This window comes from Solanum lycopersicum, chromosome 2 (genome assembly GCF_036512215.1).
Source record: "Solanum lycopersicum chromosome 2, SLM_r2.1".
In the NCBI taxonomy this organism is placed as follows: domain Eukaryota; kingdom Viridiplantae; phylum Streptophyta; class Magnoliopsida; order Solanales; family Solanaceae; genus Solanum; species Solanum lycopersicum.
In genome coordinates, this window is record NC_090801.1 from 21911104 (window position 1) to 21930565 (window position 19462).

Here is a 19462-nt window from a genome sequence, read left to right on the forward strand (position 1 = left end):
ACTTAGACTCCCCTTTCGAAAGGTCTACATAGTGTAATGGATAGATAGCATCAGAACACCACCTACCCTAAATAGAATGTTCTTTTAGGAGACTTAGTTCATGCAATTCATATAAGGCTCACCAAGACTCCCCTTTCAGAATGCATACCTAGTGCAATAGATAAATAGCATCCTATTCCACTACCTACCCTAAGTAGTACACTCTTTTATAAGATTTAGCATTTTTATTAATCTTATGGTGGTAGCTTAATCGTCATAGACCACGAGAGCTAAACATGGAATCCCGATACTTCCTTTATCGGAGAAGGGTCCCCTCACTTTCCTTGAGTGAGATCTTCTCTTTTTAGCTTTTACATGGATTTCAAAATAGCTACACCTATATGGGTGCATAGGTAAGGGATAAGGAGATTGCTACTAAGTAACTCTCTTTCTATACACGAGGAGTATTCATCTTAAAAATACATTGGAATAGAACATCTCAATTCACGAAGATTTAACAGCTTTTCTTCATATTATCTAAGTGCTAGGCATAAATTCCAATGGATTCTCAACATACATTACTAATGGTCAAGGATAACTTTTGGACACCTCATCTCAATTCACGAAGGGTATCTATTCTCAAGCCTACATTAGAAAGCTCTAGGAATAGTGAGGGGTCTACTAAACACTTCTTCTCAACTCACGAATAGTGTTCACCCCTAAATTCCCCTTTTAACTTAACTTAGGTTCATTCATTCATTCAATTGTAAATGTGTGTGTGTACATGTGAACAAACCTTTCACAATAAGCATCATTTCATTTACATTTCATTCTATGGATGCTTAGATCTTGTTCCATAACATCACACACTTTAAGATGCTTCACATAATCATATAAGTTATTTAGACATAATCCTTAGCATACTTCTCATAACAAGCTTTATGAAACACATTAACAAGAATAACTTCATTTCGATCTTTCTTCACATAATATGCCTTAATGGCCTAATTCACAATACACAAGTAACTACACATTCATATAATTCAAGTAAACACCGCCACCAAGAAGGTGGACCATACCACTCAAGAAAATTTCAAAAAGTTAAAAACATAACCAACTTACACTTTAATAAAAAATTCCATCATCTATAATATTTTACTCAACAATTCATCATAAATTATCCCTTAGGGTAGTATCTTAACATCCATAACAACACAAGCAAAACAAATCTCAAAGACTACAAATGAAGCAAATTTAAACAGTTTTTCAAGCCACAATTTGATAAAAAAAAGCTTTATTAAGATTTCATTGAAGTTTTAGCATTAAAATCACCAACTAACAATAGAAATATCATATTTGAAATCCATATTTAGAGTTAAAGATAGAAGATGTTAGGTTTGAAAATTCCTTTTTGAAAATTCATTAGAATGGACTCCTTGAATGGATGAGAGTGAAAGGATGACTACCATACCTCACATAAAAGAAACCCCACTGATTATTGATGAAGAAACGTCCACCAACAGCCCTCCTAGTTCCTTCTTGACTTGTGGTTTCCATGGTGACTTGAGAGTGTCTTTTAAGAGAGAGGGGTTTTGGGTTTTAGGCAATGGAGTCTAAAATTAGGTCTTATGGTTTGAAACACATTAATATACATAATAAACCCTAAAATAAACATCCAAGGTCCATAAAAGACTTGGGGTGAATTTACCAAACACCCCAAGCCAAGGTAGCCTTCCTAAAGATTTTTCATACTGTCATTGACGCGACAAACGAACGGATCATTTTTCAATCGACGGTCCGTTGGTGTTGGTTTTTCGGTTGAGCCTGCAACTTCCAAACGTGTAGGCCTGCAGATCCAATCGATGTACCAAGTCGACAGGACATATTTTAGACCACTGGCTGTCGATTGGTCACGTTGGTAGACACTACCTAGGCAACTTTGGATCCAAGTCTTGGGAACTTCTATAGGGACCATTTTGGGTCCTAGGTGGGGTCGTATCGAACTTTAAATGACCAAAGATAGTAGTCTAGGTTTTAGGAACATCCCACACAAATTTAAAAAAATAAATACGTAAAACTCACTCAAACACATGAGATCACACAAGCAGTATCTAAGGTATATCATCCAACGTCATGGACGTTTTTGGATGTTTGACCTCCAAAATTAAGAAAACTTGACAAAATACCTAAGTACATCAATATATCTCACTTTATAACAAAATTAACTCAATAAACATTCACGGATCTCTAGTTGACCTTAATTCATTTTAGGGTATTACATTCTCCCCCACTTGGAATAACATTCGTCCATGAATGATACTTAACACTTTAAAAGTTAAAAACATAACCAACTTACCCTTAAATAAAAAATTACATCATCTATAATATTTTACTCAACAATTCATCATAAATTATCCCTTAGGGTAGTAGCATAACATCAATAACAACACAAGTAAAGCAAATCTCAAAGACAACAAATGAAGCAAATTTAAACCATTTCTTAAGCCACAATTTGATTTAAAAAAAAGTTTTATTAATATTTAATTGAAGTTTTAGCATTAAAACAACCAGCTAACATTAGAAATATAATATTTGAAATCCATATTTAGAGTTAAAGATAGAAGATGTTAGGTTTGAAAATTCCTTTTTGAAAATTCATTAGAAAGGACTCTTTGAATGGATGAGAGTTAAAGTATGACTACCATACCTCACATAAAAGAAACCACAATGATTATTGATGAAGAAACGTCCACCAACGGCCCTCCTAGTTCCTTCTTGACTTGTGATTTCCATGGTGACTTGAGAGTGTTTTTTAGAGAGAGGGGTTTCGGGTTTTAAGAAATGGAGTCTAAAATTAGGTCTTAGGGTTTGAAACACTTTAATATACATAATAAACTCTAAAATAAACATCAAAGGTCCATAAAAGACTTGGTGTGAATTTACCAAACACCCCAAGCCAAGGTAGCCTTCCTAAAGATTTTTCGTACTATCACTAATGCGACAAACAATTGGATTGTGTTTCAATCAACGGTCCGTTGGTGTTGGTTTTTTGGTTGAGCCTGAAACTTCCAAACGTGTAGGCCTGCAACGATGTACCAAGTCGACAGGCCATTTTTTAGACCACTGGTTAGCGATTGGTCTCGTAGGTAGACATCTTATACGCGGTTTTGGATCCAAGTCTTAGGACCTTCTCTTGGGACCCTTTTGGGTCCTAGGTGGGGTCGTATCGAACTTTAAATTCCTAAAGATAGTAGTCTAGGTCTTAGGAACATCCCACACAATATTTAAAAAATGAATACGTAAAACTCACTCAAACGCATCAGATCACACAAGCAGTATCTAAGGTATATCATCCAACATCATGGACGTTCTTGAATGTTTGACTTCAAAAATTAAGAAAACTTGACAAAATGCATGAGTACATCAATATATCTCACTTTATAACAAAATTAACTCAATAAACATTCACGAATCTATAGTTCACCTTAATTCATTTTAGGGTGTTACATTCTCCCCCACTTGGAATAACAATCGTCCTCGAATGATACTTAACACTTTAAAAGTTATAAACATAACCAACTTATCCTTAAATCAAAAATTCCATTATCTATAATATTTTGCTCAACAATTCATCATAAATTATCCCTTAGGGTAGTAGCTTAACATCTATAGCAACACAAGTAAAGCAAATCTCAAAGACTACAAATGAAGAAAATTTAAACCATTTCTTAAGCCACAATTTGATTTAAAAAAATCTTTATTAAGATTTCATTGAAGTTTTAGCAATAAAATCACCAGCTAACATTAGAAATATAATATTTGAAATCCATATTTAGAGTTATAGATAAAAAATGTTAGGTTTGAAAATTCCTTTTTGAAAATTCATTAGAAAGCACTCCTTGAATGGATGAGAGTTAAAGGATGACTACCATACCTCACATAGAAGAAACCCAAATGATTATTGATGAAGAAACGTCCACCAACAGCCCCTTAGTTCCTTCTTGACTTCTGGTTTCCATGGTGACTTGATAGTGTTTTTTAAGAGAGGGGTTTTGGGTTTTAGGAAATGGAGTATAAAATTAGGTCTTAGGGTTTGAAACACTTTAATATACATAATAAACCCTAAAATAAACATCCAAGGTCCATAAAAGACTCGGGGTGAATTTACCAAACACCCCAAGCCAAGGTAGCCTTCCTAAAGATTTTTCGTACTATCACTAACGCGACAAATAATTGGATTGTTTTTCAATCGACGGTCCGTTGGTGTTGGTTTTTCAGTTAAGCCTGAAACTTCCAAACGTGTAGGCCTGCAGGTCCAATCGATGTACCAAGTTGACCGGCTATTTTTTAGACCACTGGCTGTCGATTGGTCTCGTAGGTAGACACTGCATAGGCGGTTTAGGATCCAACTCTTGGGACCTTCTCTAGGGACCCTTTTGGGTCCTAGGTGGGTTCGTATCGAAATATAAATGCCTAAAGATAGTAGTCTAGGTCTTAGGAACATCCCACACAAAATTTAAAAAATGAATACGTAAAACTCACTCAAACACATGAGATCACATAAGCAGTATCTAAGGTATACCGTCCAACGTCATGGACGTTCTTGGATGTTTGACCTCCAAAATTAGGAAAACTTGACAAATTCCTAACGACATCAATATATCTTACTTTATCACAAAATTAACTCAAGAAACATTCACGATTCTCTAGTTCACCTTAATTCATTTCAGGGTGTTACATTCTCCCCCACTTGGAATAACATTCGTCCTCGAATGATACTCAACACTTTAAGACCATTAAGGAATCACTTAGCTTCAATACAACATTATAATCAAGGCTCAACCATCATATTCATGTGACCAACTAACAAGGAACACAGTGTCACACTTTCAAACATTTTGCATTACAAGCACTTTGCGAGAACTTTAACTTTTGAAAATTAACCCTTACCCTTTACATATGGATGAACTACGTTATCCAACATTAAACATGATCATTTACAATAGTTTCACACACATTGTTGCTACAATTGAAGACATCACAATTTTTTTCCAGAAATGAACATTTTCCTAATGAGCATCACTGTACACGGAAAACTTTGCAGAACTTCACAATTTCGATCTCGCTTTCATTTCTTCACTTGTGGAGGAACTACCTTATCCAACATTCGCCATGATTATAAACATCATTTTTAAACACATTGAAAGCATCGTTCATGAAAAATGCAATTTTCTCACAATTTGAACTTCTTTACAGTATATTAAAAACCTCATTGTGTCACATTCTTAAAAGTTCTATAATGCACCTTTCAAGAATCTTTAACAATAAGGCATGAAAATATGACATGAAAATAGATTTGTGCTAATTTGTTCAAGTGAACCTCGTTATCTAAGCGACTCTTCTAGTTATTACATAGTTATGCATTTAATTTTGTTATAATTTTATTAAAGGCTTGTTAATTTAAAGTTCCCATGTCTATGACTCTCAAACATGACATATGATTGATGTTCACTTAAGTTATGTGAGGAGAGTCTTGGTTAATGTGTGCTAAATGCATTAAGTCTTGTCTTATTGTTCATTCAAAGTCATACATGCTGAAATTTAATGTTTAGATTGATTTCAGTAGCTTAAAGTTTCGATTTTGTTCTCTTTAATTCCTTTATTATTCGGTCCTAGAAAGGCTAAACGAATTGGATTTTTCTACCAACTTTTTATTTAGTCCACACTGCAATTCCTTCCCTTTTCCTTTAAATCGTGTTCAAAGTATCTTATGTATGTCATACATAGGAGTTATGTTTCCTCTTCTTCTCCTATTCCTTTCACTCTTATCATCCATATTCAAATAATAATAGGCTTCATCTACTTCCCTTTAAATTAATGTCCAAGTTTTTTTTTATTAATGATGCCTGGTACATGTTAGTGTTTTTTACATCACTTTATTTACTTCATTAAATGCTAATATATTATTTTACTTTATGTTTTGCATGTGAAACTCTACCCGAATCCCTTCGGACTGCCTTCCTTTCATATCATTGAGTTGTATTGAGTCAGCCTTTGGTTTTCTGCGGTGAAAGCAAAGCTAATGCAAACCTCCTAAAAATCTAAAGGAGTTGTATACCTGCAATACAAAGTTGTATCCACTGGAATGCATGGTGAAGGCAGAGGTATACAGGTCAAGAAGTATGAATATGAGGCCAAATTTGAAAATACTGTTTGAAGGCAGCAAAAAGGTCTGGAAATAGAAATTCTAGACGTTCGGATAGCCCAAAATCAGCACTATACATTTTTTATACAGCCGTATACATTGATATGTAAGCGAAATTGGGCTAAAAGGCCCAAAGGAAACAATCAACAGCTGAATCTTGGTCTAAATAAACCAAAACTCATATTTTTTGGTATTTTTAGTAGTGGGACAAGTGCATCAAGATTTGGAATATAGGTCAAAGGCCCAAATTCAAAATTTCTCTCCTTTACCTCTTATAATTTGTTATTGTATTGACTAATCCTTCATGTGAATTGGTTTTTATTTAATTAACTCCCAAAGATAGTTGTTTATCGTTTCAAACTTAAAGTTAAACATTTATATTCAATGAGTAACTTCCTTCCCATTATTAGTCTTGTCAACATTTTGGTTTAAATCGCTTTAAGAAATTCCCTATTTGTTTTTCCCCTTATGGTAATATAATCGCAATAAGTAAGTAAAATAAATTTAAAAAATTATTAATTCTCTTTTACTTATTCAAAATTAATAAATTTTTATAGTCAAAGTAATTTTTAGTCAAATCAACTGTCAACTGTGAGTTAGCGGGCATTCCTAGGGCCTGATACCTTCTCGTAAAATGCAATGAACTTCGTACCTGTTTTTTAAAATTGATTTTGTCTTTCAATCTAGTTGAAAACCTTAAGCTTCTTTCTTGATTTTTTTAATTAAAAATTAAGTGGCAACTCTTTTAATTTGGAAAATTGATTTCTATTAAATCATAAGATTAATCGATTTTTCGAAACTTAGATATTTTTATTTTTATTATATTTTTTCATAAAACCAAAATTGCAACTCTGCTGGGACAAATTAAGTTCCAACCATGAGATTTTACTGTTTGTCTAATTTTTATTAATTGTTAAAATAATTTTTTTGTCAATATTTTTAAAAAATCATAAACTGTTATTGCATTTCGTGGCATCGTCTGATATATATGTATAGTATAGTAAAGGATGGTTTGCAAAATCACAACCAAAATTTTTATACTCCACCCTTTTTCGGAACGATCGACAAGTTATTGGTTCGTCATGCGTCCAATAGTTGTCGTGAATTCAAGACTAAGTTGTCCGCATGGGTTCCTAGAATTTCAAAGTCACTCCTAGACAACTTGCTTAAATTCCAGGCAAATCCCAAATTTAGGAAAATTTAAACTAAGATAACCCAACACCCAGGGCGTGTTGGGCCCATTAGAGAGGCCACCTTGAATCCAAAATGGCTCACGGCCTAAACGGAAATTCATACTTATGTTCTCAAATTTGAAGGATGTATATGGTGTTTAAAAAATCATTGTCTAGTGGGGTGAGAATTAGATTATAGTTTATTCTAGTTTATGAAAGAGTTTCAACAAGCTACTATCAGAAGATGTTGGCGGCCGGAAATGACAAGAAGTTCAACAGCAAAGGTACTTTCATGAAAACTTAGTATATGATTGTACCCATGTGTGGGACTGAATATCTTTTATCTTGTTTTCCCCGATATGTATCTACATTCAATTTTATTCATAAAATTTGTATAAATTTGAGTTTTGGGAAAATAAGATGTTTCAAATGACATATACATCCCTCAAATCGCTAGGCCTACCCTTCGTACAAAAGGGTCACATGTTTTTTTAGAACGCACAATATTTGTTTATCTGTTATAACTTCTTATCTGAAAATGTTGCTTTATCTGGAGATATCCTTGCTCACTCTTTTGCAAAGTATCTTTAGATCCCTAAGTACATGTATTAAGTCACTATCAAAAGTGCATCCAAATATTCTTTGAGTCTTTAGTTTCCCAACAAAACTCAAATTTCACTTTTTAAATATTACTCTCATATCAGAAAAAAGATTCGCCGTATCAAACATAGAATAAATTAAAGGTTCGAAATACGTAGGTACTGAGTTCTCCTCCTTGAGAACGTAGGAAAACTTTCAAAGTTTGGTACCTATTTTTGAGAAATTATATCTTTTCCAAACTCTTACAAAAAAAATTAGAGTTACATCTCCATCAAAAATTAGAATTACGATACAATTGACTTTGTCTTGATTCATGTCCACTTTCTAATTCACTAATTCTTGAATCAAATAGACAATTGTTTCTTTATCAGTGGGATAGTTTATCTTCAAATGTAGTGTCTCTTGTGTGCTTACAATTTAGCGAATGGTATCTTGTATTACCTATTACCTACACAAACTAAGAGAACTGTTGTTTGAGTTATTTTTCTTTGTCAGGTACTCAAAACTGATTTTTGTTGATTAATTCATGAACAATAAAAGTTTTCAAAGATTACTTTGCCAATCAAAATATAATGAAAGCGAAATAAAAATGACCCAGAGTAATGTGAACACCAGCATGACTGAAATTGTTATAGTTCAAGTTCCTACCATTGAACAAATTGAGTAAATTGCACAGTCGATGCGACAGATTGCTGAGTTGAGGGCTTAACTCAAGAAATATTAAGATTTGTCAATTCTGAGTGTCTATGACAACACTCCTAGAAATGGAAGGCTTCCACTCCATTTTTCTCCTCTGACTTCAAACTCGGAGCATGTCCTAGAAAACCTACCCTCAAATCCTACTCAAAATCCTTCAACCATCGACCTAATAACTTCAAATCTTTATCACGCTAGCATTTCATACCAAGCACCACACCCTTTTCAGAACTTGAATACCAACCCTCAAGATTTCCCCCACTTTCAAAACCAAAATACAAATAAATCTCAAATTTTTACTCCATTTCAAAACTTAAATGTCAACAATTCTCAAACATCCCCTTTCATGTACCATACACCTTCAAAAGACACTCAAAACCTACAAAACTCTCAACCCTTACCCTTTCCTCTAAAAGTCACTTTTAATATCAAGTCAAAACCAAACCACATCTTCACTATGCTGCCTATTCCAAACTTGACCACTACGAAGAGAAAGAGAAGGAGTGGAGGGCCAAAGAGGAAAAGACTAAGCAGATCATTAAGGAAGAGATTACGAAAGTGATAAAAAAACGTGATTACACTTCAAAAGAGATGCAACTGAATTCTGAAAATATATGCATTCATCAAAATTTGGACCTTTCGGAAGGGTTAAAAGTGCCAAAAATTTTCACTTTTGATAGAATTGGAAATCCTCTAGTAAATCTGAAAGTTTATTGTGATCAACTCGTGGGTGTTGTAAAAATAAAGCATTGTTGATGTGTCTCTTCAGTCGAAGTCTAAATGGAGAAGGTATGGAGTGGATTATATCACAAGAACTGAAAAAATTGATAAGTTGGAATGTGCTAGCAATGAATTTCATGGAAAGGTTTGGACATACCATAAAATTTGCCCCAGAACACTACAAATTAGAGAATATCAAATACACATCTACAGAAAATTATCGAGAGTACGCTCTTCGTTGAAGAAAAGAGACTACAAGAGTTCAACCTCCCATGTATGAAAGTGAGATCACTGAAATGTTCATTTGAATTGAAGAGCCAAAGTATTATGAAAGAATGTTATGTATAATGGGACAAAAATCTGTCGAGATTGTCTAAGTGGGAGAAGCTTTGGAAGATGGTTTAAGACTTGAAAGGCATAGACTTTACCGCATTTTGAGCTAATGGAAATGCTACCAAATTGGTGATATGGATATATCAAAAGGAAAAGCAGAAGATCTATGTATGGTCACGACTACCCATATGCAATCAGCTTCCCAACGGAAGTATCAAAATCATATTGTCAATCGGAAAAAAATTCCCCGTCCAAACATTAGGAATGATCCTAAAGTATTTACTCGATTAAGGGAATCCAAACTCAACAATATGAAAGGTTGAAAGCAATGGGTATGCTCTTTCCTATAGAAGGAAGACCAGCCAACCTATTAGGAAAATTTTACAGGGTTGACCACAAATGTGCGTATCATTCTAGAGATGTTCGACACGACAAAGAGAATTGTTCAACCTTCAAGCACAAGAATCAAAATATGATCAACATCAATTTGATCAATATTGATTAAACCTTTCCAAACATCTTTGAACAAATTCATTTGAAGATATTCGTCAGAAAATGGTTGAAAAGAAGTATGCCCAACATCGGTAAAAATTCTGCATATGAAGTTATTGTTATTTTTCTTGAAAAAGAATATTTAATCACTTTGTTTTCTTTTTATCACATATTTTTTGTAATAAATTACTTCGAACCAGATTTATCAAGAATGAGATATTTAGACGGCCTATGTCGGATTCGGTCGTTTCCTTATAAAAATTTCCTATTTTGGTTAATCCTTGAGATGGGAACTAAGTTTGACCTGATTCCTGCCTCAACGAAATACATTGGCGCCACAGCGGCTCGGTGATATACTTAGTAAGATTTCTATTTCTCATTATAATGAAAACTGGGACAGAATTACTGAGAGGATCTTTAAAACTCATTTGAAGATGGACTTCTTCAACAAGTAAAGATTGAAATGTCAAAATACAACTTGGTAGACTTTTTGGATGGATCTCAAAAACTCAACAAGATGGCATGTTATGAAAAATCAGGTTGGAAATCATGTCGAAATGTGCCGCCGAGACAAATATATTGAGTTGATATCAAAATTCAACACAACAATGTCCTTTGTTGAAAGTATTATACTTAATGAGGCAAATTGGGATAGAATTTTTAGGAGGGGCCTCAAAATTCTTGAATGAGCAACCTCAAAATTAACAAAGCAAGTTAGGAGAGTTATATATATATATATTTCTGACCGAGACAGAATTTTTGAGGAGGTACTCAAAAATTCCATCAAGACTGTCTTACAAAGGACGGACGAACCTGTAAGCCAACTGCAAAAAGGAGCACGGAGACAAGATCAACACAAATCAATCTTTTAAACTAAGAATTTTTCTTGGAATGCAGGAAAAACATAGAACCTGTCAAAGCTATCAGGCATGAAAAAAGACATCATATACGTCTCTCGTGGTCTCATTAGCATAACTAGAAAACATTCCATCTAAATTTATCTTCATTTCATGATGTTACCTAAAGTGATTTATAAAAAAGTTTCTTTTTATATAGCAAGAACATTGAAACAAAACACTAATAGATTCTTTCAAAGTTGTAAGAAACAAAGTGTTGGATGATCGCTAGTTACGAGTCATGATCGAAGTTATAACTGGGATCATCATAGCCTAATGTCGAAAAACCAAATGATTCGATCTAATTTTTCAAATTTACTTTTATTTTTACTTCATCATCAATACTAATGTTGGTGTCGAGCTTTTCTGGTGATAACATTGATAAAGTCAAAACCATATGTGAAATCGACACCAAATCAGAAGATGATCAAAAGGGGCACTATCTTAGAATTGTTCAAAGGAAAAATTAACGAGTCTGTCATGTTAGAAAGATGTTGGTGACAAGATTATCTCAATGACAATTGAAGTTATTGAATAATTATGAGTTTTAATTAACAGTTGAAGCTATCGGAAACAAACTTAAATTTTATTGAGTTTATCAAGGAAGACAATCTTCTTGTGACTGAAATAAGTTATTTACCTTGATAATTTTATCTTTATCAGAGAGAATCATAGTCGCTGCGTGCATATACGTAAATTTTGTATTATAGTTTGTTTGTCGCATAGCAATTTAGGCATACATTTTTCTTGACAATGTAAGAGTAAAAATTCCTATTTGTTGGGTATCCACCCCAAAAATGGATTGTGTTTTTATTGTCCAATCAAAGAGTCTAGCTTTTTTTTTTGGAGGATCCAACCCATAAGTGGTCCATATATTTGTGTTTCCATTTCAGGTTTATATTTTTAATTATATTTGAATAATATGGAGTCATCCACCTTGTTACAGTTTGAATATTATCGAGTCATCCACCTCATTAGAGTTGGAATATTATCAAGCATCCACCTCGTTACGAATGGACTATTATTGAGTCATCCACCTCGTTACAGATGGAATATTATCGGCTATCCATCTTATTACAGTGAAATATTATCGATTCATCTACCTCGTTACAGATGGACTATTATCAAGCATCGGCCTCGTAACAGTTGGACTATTATCGAACATCCACCTTGTTATAGATGGAATACTATCCACCCATCCACCTTGTTAAATATGGTATATAACCGAGCATCCACCTTGTTACAGTGGAATATTATCGATTCATCACCTCATTACATATGGACTATTATCAAGCATCCACCTTGTTACAATTCGACGATTGTTTAGCATCCACCTTGTCACAGTTAAAATATTATCGAGCCATCCACCTCATTACAAATGGAATATTATCGAGCATCCACCTCATTACAGTGGAATATTATCGAGTCATACATCTTGTTACAGATTTACTATTATCATGCATCCGCCTTGTTACATTTGGAATTTTATCAAGCATCCATCTTATTACAGTTGGACTAGTATTGAGCCATCCACCTTGTTACAAATGGAGTATTATTGAGCATCGACCTCGTTACAGCTGGACTATTATCGAGTCATTCACCTCATAACAGATGGAATATTATTAAGGCATCCACCTCTTTACAATTGAAATATTATTGAGCATCCACGTCGTTACATTTGGACTATTATCTAGTCATCCACTTCGTTGCAGATGGAATATTATCGAGTCATCCACCTCGTTATAGATGGAATATTATCGATCCATCCATCTCTTTATAAATGGAATATTATCGAGCATCTTCCTCATTACAAATGTAATATTATCGAGCATCTACCTCATTAAATATTGAGTTTTATCGATTAATCAACCTCGTTACAGTTGGACAATCATTTAGACATCTAGCTCATTGCAGAGATCACTAGAGTTTTCCATACAAAAACAAGAAATGACATCTCAAAATCTTTAGAAAATCATGTGATGTAATGGACATATTGTGTTCGAAAGCGGCATATACTTAAATACTTAGGTGACATCTTTCACATCAAGAGTAACTGAAAAGCATCTTAAGAGATACTACCACTTTATCATTTACATATTCTATTAACAAGTTGTTTCAGTCTTGTCGACATCATCCAAGAGGAAGAAATCTTTAATCAAACCACATGCGCGGAAGATATCAACAAGAATGCAACACAACGTGGAACTTTTTCTCAGCAGCAAATTGGGACATAGTTCGATGAGAGTTTCAAACTCTTAGGACGCGAGTTGAGGAGCGACTTCCACCACAATAAAGTCATACCCCTATCAGAAGACATGTGGGTTTTTCTTAAAATTTTTTGTTTTAGTTTTGCATCCGAAAAAATCTTAATGTTCACAAGCAGCGATTTCCCAATCCGAGTGACAATGCACCAAGATTTTTGGAAATTATGTCCGTGTAAGTTCTCAATTATGGGTGTGAAGTGCCCAATTCATGTTTAACATATTACAAGCCTCCTTTAGAATACTCGACTCAATTTGTCACTTGTGCAGAACCAAAGGTTATCTAGCATAATAGATCTTCTTTTCAATTGATCGATCCGAACTACAAACAACCTGATTCCTAAGGTTTAAGGATATGTAGTCGGGCTCAATATCAAACACTCGGCTATTATTCTAACATTCTTTTTAAAATCTTATTCCCAAGCATTTTGATCTCTCCATAATTTAATATCGTAATAACTTTTGAATTCATTCTTAATCGTGTGTCAAATCAAGCAATATTGAACTAAAGTGGCCTGAATTCTCATATAGCCTGAGATATGTAGGAACCCCACTTTTGGGGTCGACTATAATTCCTAAAGTCATTTTTCCAAAAATGGAGATGAGGTCCGTCAAAATTGAATAAGTTAATTTTATTTATCTAGAATTTCTTGCATCAATCCAAGTAAAATGATGGACAATTGTTGAAACCCAATTTCAGTCCTCCACAAAATAAATTAATTAATTTTAGCTTCTTTGATTTCAAACGAATTAAAATAATTGGTTTCATAAAAGTTAAAGAAAAAATATATAAAGCTTGTTGTTATTTTGAATAGTTTTGTCACTTCTTTTTTAATAACTTTTAAATATAATATATATGTTTTAAATAATTATGTATATAAATAGTATTTTTAAAGAATATTTGCAATCTTCTAATAAAAGATTTTAGTTTAAATCAAAATTTTGTTAATTAGTCTACTTATATAATAGTTTATATTTTTTATTTATTAAGTTTGTAATTAAATTTATTTATTTATTTCATTATGACCAAGAAAACTCGTTTATTAATTTATATTATTTCATTTTATTTGGGTATTCGTCATATCCTTTAAACACATTTGAGACCACATTTTTGGGCTTATTCTTTACTCCGCCAACCTACTTCATAATTTTTTGCCAGACCAATTTCATTCTCTTATTTCCCATTAAAAAGAAGCCCAAAGAGCCAATCAGTTCAACCAAACGTGACCCGACCCTTGCACCTTAATCTTCTTCTCCGCGTGAAGTACATACGCGAATTTGGAAAATTGAACATGACTGATCCCCGCGTCCCCCTCTCGAGTCGTCCTTTCCTCGAATCTTCTAGGAGTCTCCATCGTGTTGCTTCGATTGTCCCTGCTCCTCAAATCGACAGTCTCCTCTTTGAATCCGCTTGGAATATGCACTATTTCTAGCTGTTGAAACCTTATCTCCAATTTAAATTTCAAATTCACTGAAAATCCATCCGGAATTTTCCCCCATTTCTGCCCTAGGATTCATCTGTAAATAGTTCCCTCATCTTTTTTGATAAGTTGGCAAAAAGGAATTGGAAAATAGGGGGTTAAAAAAATTAGAAGAATAGAAGCATAATACAGTGATATAAATTCATAGAAGAGTTGTTGATTTCTATTTTTACGGATAAAATGATTTTCGATATAAAACTTCCATTTAAAAATTTCTCACGTTCTTCTGTTGAAAGCTCTCCTTCGAAGTATGGAAGTCTCTACTAGATTCGTTGTTGTCTCAGTCGCTGCTCACCAAGAGGTAAATAACACTCAGCCCTTTTATTTATTCAAATTCTAGTAGACGTTTGGATTTGAGTTGTGTTTTGTATGAGATTCGAGATACTTTAAATTTATGTTATAGTCTATGTGATATCTTTAGCTTTCATCTTGTTTCTCTCTGAAACTGGTGTTGACACCCGATTTTGACCCTCGACGATATAATTAATTAACGAGCTTGTTAATTCTAAACGACTTGAAAAAAATAGATTTTATAAGGTTTAACAAAGAATATATATATATATATACATACATACATATACATGTACATATAATAAAGTGGCTCTCGAATTATTCTAAGTTAATATTACTACTTTTATAATTTCTAGATAATATATGATTAACGTAGCTATGTATATACCTAGTATATTTTAGGATTATTTGAAAATTCGTCTCCAAAAAGATTTTATTGTGTTTAAATATTTTATTAGCCATATAATAGTTTGCATTTTTGACTTAATAATGTCATAATTTCATTGACTATTTTATTTCATTAAAATCAAGAAACTTATTTTAATTGAGTTTTATTGATTAATTTCATCTAGTTACTAAGTATTTAATCTATTTATACAAAAACCATTTTGGGCCTCTTATTTTCGGCAGTCCATCTCCCCTCTGATTCCATTCAAACCCAGCCAAATTCTTGACCCGGTCCACCGCATTTTCTCCCCTTATTTCCCCAATCCAAAAACTGGATCACAGAGACACAGAGAACAGCCTGTTCTTCGTTGTCCTCTTCCTCGTCACCCCTCTCATGGTGTACGACTAGCAACGAAAAAGCAGCAGGCGGGGGCACGCGTTTCCGCCCTGGTGTCGTGAGATTGAGCCACGCAATGTCCAGAGGACGAACAAATTGATCTGAGGCATCAATTTCCTTTTTCCTCTTTGTGAATGAGTTAAAATCCCCTAGAAAAGGTGGCCTCCCCTTTTTGGTGCAAGGATTTGAATTTCTTTTTGGGGTAAGACCAGGGGTTGATCCGGTATCCCACAGAGATTCGGAACCCTAATTTCTCAGCTATATAATTCTTTTCTAGATCCACTGTTAGAGGGGGGGGGGGGGTTCTTTTTTTGGACTTTTGGGAGGGGTTTATTTTTTTTGTATTTTAGGAAATTTTCAGTAGAAAAGTCGAGTAAGGGATTGAAAGAAATTTCGAATTGAAGTTTTTTTTTCTCTTTTAGTTGAGGATTTCTTTTGAAACCTCAATAAGAGATTTTTGGGGATAGAAAAACAAATTGAAAAAAAAAGAATTTTTTTTAGAGATTTTATTTAGGTGGGAAGAAAAGCATGAGCGATCATTTTTTGGCTGAGGAATTTAGCATCAAACTTTAGAACAAAAAATAGGCAAGGTAGTTAAAATACATACGAAATACGTTAAGTAAGCAGAGAGGATAGCGGATTCTAATTCCACTTCCGCTGTTCTATTTCACTTCCAACATTCCTTCCGAGCTCAGTTGGGATCGATATTTTCCTCGAGCTTGCTGTTCTTTGCTCGTGTGTATGGTCGTGTGGAAGTCGTTTTCCGTTTAGCTTGTCTAGTTCTATTCGCTGCCCCAAAGGAGGTAAAGTCTCTTTTCTTCGCCTTGATTGTTTCACTTCAAAGTATGCTTGTTCTGTTATGTGCGCTTTTAATCTCGTTTGAGTTTGCTTGTTGTTGTATCGTTGAAAACAAGGATAGGCAGATTCAGTATTTTGTCTCCTCTGTTGTTTTTTGCAGCGCTAAATGTTGAAACATTTTCATGTTAGATCGACCACTCTTTGTTACTCTTATCGTCTTACTTTCTTATATTAGCTTTAAGAAATGTTTACTTCTTAACCTTGGCATTTAATCCATGGCGAGATGTCATCCTCTATTAGACTAGTTGTGTCCTTTTGTGATGGTTCAGTGTTTTGGTAAAATTTGAAGACTTCTTATCCTCCATCTCCCTCTAGAAAAGTGGAGAGCATAAAATTTAATTCACATTTCCATCTAAAATTATATATGCCTTCATGGTACTTTGTCGATATTATGTATTGACTTGGCTCACGGCTAAATATTCAGATCTCCCAACCATCATTTGGTTTAGTTGACACTGTTCTCAACTTCGTGAGTTTGATTTCTATTTTTGTACTATTCTAGTTGTTATTATTTTTCTTCTAAAGTTGGATTTTGTTTAATCGTGTTCCTTTAAATATCACCAAAAATGTAATTTTTGGGGGGTCATAGGAAGCATGTCTTGTCGTGATCGCTACATGTTAATCATCTTTTGAATATTATATTTGTTTTCCTTAGCTATTGGTGTGACCTATTATGATTAAAGTGGATTTTTTACGTTATAAGGTGTATTGATGTTATTTATTGTCGGTTTTGTTTTTCTTTCTGTGAAATCTTATCTTTATTTACTTTCTTATGCATCTTTGTGTTATATTTTATATTATTCTTCTGTTCATTTCACTTGTTTTTTGTTTCAATACTTTTGTTAATTCTCTTAGGTTGTGTGATTTCTATATTATAAATTTAGTATTTATTGTTCTATTTTAATGATTGTTTATTTGTTTTTCTTGTTATATATATATTTCTATATTGTATGTCGATTATTTATAGTTATCGTGGTGTATTCTTCTGATAAATATTATACACTTTGTTATACTTAAATTAGTGTATTGTCATTTTCTATTTACTATATTTTTTTTAATTTTTTAATTTTTCATTTTTTTGGTATGTGTGTAGTTGTACTATTTTTGGTAGTTCTCACCTTATATTTTTTTTATCTACTTTTTAATTTATGCAGTCCATTAATTGTTTATCCCCTTATTTTTTTGTGATTTCTTTTTCAATGACTTTTCTTTTGTTGTATGCATAAAGGATCATTTTTATTGGTTTGTGTATACATAGTCATTTTATATGTTACGCTGCCATTACAAGTACTTGTATGATTTTAGTTTTTTTTTCAATTACCTTTGCTACATACACTCCTTTTTCTTTATAATCCCAAAACTTTGAAGTGGGCTAAGAAATTTTTAAAATCTGAATAGTTCAACACAATTTAAGCTGACATTTCCCCTATTGAGAAGAGGGAGTTGAAAGGACCAACACAGCTTTAAAAACCTGTATCCAAAGCTATTTAAATTGTACTTTGAATATGACTAACACAACTTTAAGGACAAAAAATACAGCTTTAAAAAGTTGTTCCCAAAGCTATTTAAATTGTACTTTAAATATATAATATATATTTTCTTTTATTTAACAAGGATAATTATGTAATTTTATCATTAAATTTGGACATTTGTGCAGCATGAACAAGGGAAGATGGGTAATTTCGTTATTGTCTATCCACTTTACTTCTTTCCTTCTTTGCTTCTCCTCCACATTTGCTTCTACATTGATTTCTCCGCCACAATTCCTCTCCATTAATCTCCATTTCTCCTCAAATTTCGCTTCAATGTTGCTGTCCAGATAATACAAATTAGAGGTTTTATCGCATAGTGGTCAGAAATTAGAGAGAAGAAGAGGTGTAGAATACAACTCAGATAACAATCTTTTTGAGCTTAAATTTGAACAAATTATTGTTTTGTTCTTGCATGCAGCATCAGATTTCATTCTTGTAGCCATGAGATTATTTTTGTGTGTTTTGTTTCTGCTCTTCAAATTTGAATGCTTCAACAAAGGTTGTTCATCTTCTCAACTTATAAGCTTGTACATAAGCTTCTATTAATCACAGAATTAAGGTGATAATTGACTCAAATATTGGTAGGGCGACAAGTAGTCAACAGATCGTCACTTGGTTGTTGATCAATATATGGTAAACGTTAGCCACTCTCTGTTAAATGTATTTTTAAAAGGATTCAGCGAGGACATAATCTCTATTTTTCTCGACAAGGAACTTAAGTTGGTAATTAGCAACTGTCTAGATATCAATCATATTTTGCATTATAATCTTATTAGTTAATTCATGTGGTAATCATATCTTGATAGTTTTCCATCGATATCAACAAAGAGCTTCTTCTTGTGTTCAATCTTTTCCTTGTTTTGCAGCTGATGACTTAAGGCAAATACAAACACTCTGCATATTTGTATCATCTCTTATTAATTTGTTCGAAAATATTGTTCTAGATTTAAGCAAGAAAAACAAAGTTCACCTTCTTCATTTTATCTAGGACCTGAAAGGTAGTTTGTTGCTTTCATTTGATTACAATTAAATGTTCTATCTCCTGCAAACGTCTAACAAATCTTTGTCAACTTTTTCCGGTGTTGTTTGAAAGGATTTATTCACTGCAAGAAATTTTAGGCTCCAAGAAACATTAGAACCCACAATAATTATACCTCTCAAA

General features: G+C 33.2%; 1 protein-coding gene across 24 annotated transcripts in view; it reads left to right on the forward strand.

Annotated features, from left to right (window-relative positions):
• The first annotated feature begins 15742 nt into the window (after positions 1 to 15742).
• LOC101251233 (uncharacterized) overlaps positions 15743 to 19462 on the forward strand; it is a 34931-nt gene continuing 31211 nt past the window's right edge. For 22 of the 24 annotated variants that reach the window (XM_069293199.1, XM_069293198.1, XM_069293202.1 and 19 more), the window contains exon 1: positions 15743 to 16713. The gene's annotated coding sequence lies outside the window, so the exon portion shown is untranslated. The other 2 variants (XM_069293177.1, XM_069293178.1) reach the window with 2 other exon arrangements.